The sequence below is a fragment of the Episyrphus balteatus genome, assembly GCF_945859705.1.
Source record: "Episyrphus balteatus chromosome X unlocalized genomic scaffold, idEpiBalt1.1 SUPER_X_unloc_1, whole genome shotgun sequence".
Taxonomy (NCBI): Eukaryota; Metazoa; Arthropoda; class Insecta; order Diptera; family Syrphidae; genus Episyrphus; species Episyrphus balteatus.
In genome coordinates, this window is record NW_026605125.1 from 192,501 (window position 1) to 197,500 (window position 5,000).

The 5,000-nt window shown below is 35.4% G+C and overlaps 2 non-coding genes and 1 pseudogene across 2 annotated transcripts; all 3 read left to right on the top strand.

Moving 5' to 3' along the window:
- Positions 1–25: 25 nt before the first annotated feature.
- On the top strand, positions 26–2,017 carry LOC129920754 (small subunit ribosomal RNA). The gene has a single exon (XR_008773310.1). It is a non-coding gene; the product is annotated as a small subunit ribosomal RNA (ribosomal RNA).
- A 1,319-nt stretch (positions 2,018–3,336) lies between these two features.
- LOC129920826 (5.8S ribosomal RNA) lies at positions 3,337–3,515 on the top strand. The gene has a single exon (XR_008773363.1). It is a non-coding gene; the product is annotated as a 5.8S ribosomal RNA (ribosomal RNA).
- Positions 3,516–3,847: 332 nt separating this feature from the next.
- Positions 3,848–5,000, top strand: part of LOC129920819 (large subunit ribosomal RNA) — a 2,916-nt pseudogene continuing 1,763 nt past the window's right edge.

Sequence of the window (5,000 nt, forward strand, 5' to 3'; positions counted from 1 at the left end):
ATTAAAAATAAAATATTATAACATTATTCTGGTTGATCCTGCCAGTAGTTATATGCTTGTCTCAAAGATTAAGCCATGCATGTCTAAGTACACACGAATTAAAAGTGAAACCGCAAAAGGCTCATTATATCAGTTATGGTTTATTAGATCGTTAACAGTTACTTGGATAACTGTGGTAATTCTAGAGCTAATACATGCAATATAAACACGGACCTTTTGGAACGTGTGCTTTTATTAGGCTAAAACCAAGCGATTTCTTCGGAAATCGTTATAATGGTTGAACTCTAGATAATTTGCCGATCGTATGGTCTAGTACCGACGACAGATCTTTCAAATGTCTGCCCTATCAACTATTGATGGTAGTATCTAGGACTACCATGGTTGCTACGGGTAACGGGGAATCAGGGTTCGATTCCGGAGAGGGAGCCTGAGAAACGGCTACCACATCTAAGGAAGGCAGCAGGCGCGTAAATTACCCACTCCCAGTTCGGGGAGGTAGTGACGAAAAATAACAATACAGGACTCATATCCGAGGCCCTGTAATTGGAATGAGTACACTTTAAATCCTTTAACAAGGACCAATTGGAGGGCAAGTCTGGTGCCAGCAGCCGCGGTAATTCCAGCTCCAATAGCGTATATTAAAGTTGTTGCGGTTAAAACGTTCGTAGTTGAATTTGTGCTTCATACGGGTAGTACAACTACAATTGTGGATTGTACATTACCTTATGTATGCAAGCGTATTATCGGTGGAGTTCTTATACATTTATGATACTTATGTACCATTATGTATTCCTCCTATTAAAACCTGCTTCAGTGCTCTTCATCGAGTGCTGTTGTGGGCCGTTACAATTACTTTGAACAAATTAGAGTGCTTAAAGCAGGCTCCAAATGCCTGAATATTTTGTGCATGGAATAATGAAATAAGACTTCTGATCTACTTTCATTGGTTTTTAGATCAAGAGGTAATGATTAATAGAAGCAGATTGGGGGCATTAGTATTACGACGCGAGAGGTGAAATTCTTGGACCGTCGTAAGACTAACTTAAGCGAAAGCATTTGCCAAAGATGTTTTCATTAATCAAGAACGAAAGTTAGAGGTTCGAAGGCGATCAGATACCGCCCTAGTTCTAACCATAAACGATGCCAGCTAGCAATTGGGTGTAGCTACTTCTATGGCTCTCTCAGTCGCTTCCCGGGAAACCAAAGCTTTTGGGCTCCGGGGGAAGTATGGTTGCAAAGCTGAAACTTAAAGGAATTGACGGAAGGGCACCACCAGGAGTGGAGCCTGCGGCTTAATTTGACTCAACACGGGAAAACTTACCAGGTCCGAACATAAGCGTGTAAGACAGATTGATAGCTCTTTCTCGAATCTATGGGTGGTGGTGCATGGCCGTTCTTAGTTCGTGGAGTGATTTGTCTGGTTAATTCCGATAACGAACGAGACTCAAATATATTAAATAGATGCTTTCAGGATTATGATGTTGAAGCTTTCATAGCCTTCATTCATGAATATAGTAAAATATAATTGTGTTTGAATGTGTTTATGTTAGTGGAGTCGTACCTGTTTGTTTGTCCCATTATAAGGACACTAGCTTCTTAAATGGACAAATTGCGTCTAGCAATAATGAGATTGAGCAATAACAGGTCTGGAATGCCCTTAGATGTCCTGGGCTGCACGCGCGCTACAATGAAAGTATCAACGTGTATTTCCTAGACCGAGAGGTCCGGGTAAACCGCTGAACCACTTTCATGCTTGGGATTGTGAACTGAAACTGTTCACATGAACTTGGAATTCCTAGTAAGTGCGAGTCATTAACTCGTATTGATTAAGTCCCTGCCCTTTGTACACACCGCCCGTCGCTACTACCGATTGAATTATTTAGTGAGGTCTCCGGACGTGATCACTGTGACGCTAACGTGTTACGGTTGTTTCGCAGAAGTTGACCAAACTTGATGGTTTAGAGGAAGTAAAAGTCGTAACAAGGTTTCCGTAGGTGAACCTGCGGAAGGATCATTAACGTGATTTTTCCAATAAAATAAAATTTATATATATTTAATATATATAAAAAAGAAAAATAAAATATAAAAATAAAAATGTACAATTATGGTACAAAATGTATAAAATATACAATAAATATATAAACAAATACAAAAAAGAATACTTCAAAAGAAGTAAAAATACAAATACAAATTAGACTGGGTGTGTTACTATAAGTAATGCATTCAGTCTTTTTTTTTCAAAAAAAATTAAGAACAAAGTATTTAAACGGTAGCCAATTGTCATCGTCATCGAAATAGTGACGCTTATGAAAATATATATATGAATAAACAAACTTGCTATAGCAAAAGTCGAACAACAAAGGTGTCGTACCCTTCGGGGTAATATCCTCCTGGGTGTAAAAACCCGCCCTTCGGCGTGGCGTGTATACGTTGCGACGAATTAACCCCTAAAGGTGTCGTACTTGGACAATATCCCGGTACTATCCGGCTAAAACGCATAGCATAAGTTGTAACGATATATATATAATAAAAAAAAAACAAATACAAAATAGACTGGGTGTGTTACTATAAGTAATGCATTCAGTCTTTTTTTTTCAAAAAAAAAATATGAACAAAATATTTAAATGGTAGCCAAATGGTGTCGTCATCTAAATAGTGACGTTTTTAGCCAATATACAAAAACAAATTAGACTGGGTGTGTTACTATATGTAATGCATTCAGTCTTTTTTTTTCAAAAAAAAATATGAACAAAATATTTAAATCGTAGCCAAATGGTGTTGTCATCTAAATAGTGACGTTATAACCAAAATACAAAAACAAATTAGACTGGGTGTATTACTATAAGTAATGCATTCGGTCTTTTTTTTTCAAAAAAAAATATGAACAAAATATTTAAATGGTAGCCAATTGTCATCGTCATCGAAATAGTGACGCTTATGAAAATATATATATGCATAAACAAACTTGCTAGAGCAAAAGTCGAAAAAACAAAGGTGTCGTACCCTTCGGGGTAATATCCTCCTGGGTGTAAAAACCCGCCCTTCGGCGTGGCGTGTATACGTTGCGACGAATTAACCCCTAAAGGTGTCGTACTTGGACAATATCCCGGTACTATCCGGCTAAAACGCATAGCATAAGTTGTAACGATATATATATATAAAAATAAAAATGTATAAAAATGTTGTACTTAGATTTCTTTAAAAGAAATTTATAAGTTAACGATTCTTTGGAATTGGACATTCGCAACATAAAAAAAATACATAAAATATAAAAAGAAATAAATTTTTATTTCTTAAAAAAAAAAATTGACTAAATATAAAATAAAAAAATAATAATACTCTAAGCGGTGGATCACTTGGCTCATGGGTCGATGAAGAACGCAGCAAACTGTGCGTCATCGTGTGAACTGCAGGACACATGAACATCGACATTTTGAACGCATATAGCAGTCCATGCTGTTATGTACTTTAATTAATTTTGAAGTGCTGCTTGGACTACATATGGTTGAGGGTTGTGATACTATGCTAAATAAGCTGCTTTTGATTTATCAAATGCGCATGTTATATTATTGGATTTGTAAAAATTCATAATATTAAAATATAATATATACCTCAAAATAATATCGAGCGACAGTAAGTTCGTTTTATCTATTTTTTAGAGGATGTTAGTATATAAAAATTTCTAACATTGCAGATCGTTGTCATAATATAATTTGGCAATTGAGGCATTCTACTTGAATTGATAAAATGGCTGAAATGATCGATATATAAAAAATATTTTGAATTGAGTATATAAAATTATTAAGCAAATAAAAAGTGTTAAGCAACCTCAACTCATATGAGATAACTCCCCGAATTTAAGCATATTAATGAGGGAAGGAAAAGAAACTAACAAGGATTTTCTTAGTAGCGGCGAGCGAAAAGAAATCAGTTCAGCACTAAGCCATTTTGTCTTTATGGCAAATATGGGATGCAGTGTATGGAACATCTATAATCTAGTATGAGAAATTAACGATTTAAGTCCTTCTTAAATGAGGCCATTTACCCATAGAGGGTGCCAGGCCCGTATAACGTTAATGATTACTAGAAGGTGTTTCCAAAGAGTCGTGTTGCTTGATAGTGCAGCACTAAGTGGGTGGTAAACTCCATCTAAAACTAAATATAACCATGAGACCGATAGTAAACAAGTACCGTGAGGGAAAGTTGAAAAGAACTCTGAATAGAGAGTTAAATAGTACGTGAAACTGCTTAGAGGTTAAGCCCGATGAACCTGAATATCCATTATGGAAAATTCAATACTAATATAAAAATATATAAAAAATATTTTAACAATAGTGTGCAATTTTTCCATATAAGGACATTGTAATCTGTTAATGTAATAAATATTTATCATAAGATCCATTACTTAAGTTTATTCAAATTGTTTATCTTCGGATTTTCAACATAAAATAAATGTTTTGGATTTGATAAATCATTGACAGATATAATTATATATTGTGCTTAAATTTTTCGGAATTTTACAATGGTAAATAGATCTATTGATTTGTTTATTTATATTGTATGCACTTTTATGATTAACAATGCGATAGATTCAGGATACCTTCGGGACCCGTCTTGAAACACGGACCAAGGAGTCTAACATATGTGCAAGTCATTGGGTATTTTTAATAAAACCCAATGGCATAATTAACTTAACTTAATTTAATGGGATTAGTTTATAATTTGTTATGAATTATTTATTCAATCCCGGGGCGTTCTATACAGTTATGCATAATGATATTTATATTATTTATGCCTCTAACTAGAGCGTACCTTGAGCATATATGCTGTGACCCGAAAGATGGTGAACTATACTTGATCAGGTTGAAGTCAGGGGAAACCCTGATGGAAGACCGAAACAGTTCTGACGTGCAAATCGATTGTCAGAATTGAGTATAGGGGCGAAAGACTAATCGAACCATCTAGTAGCTGGTTCCCTCCGAAGTTTCCCTCAGGATAGC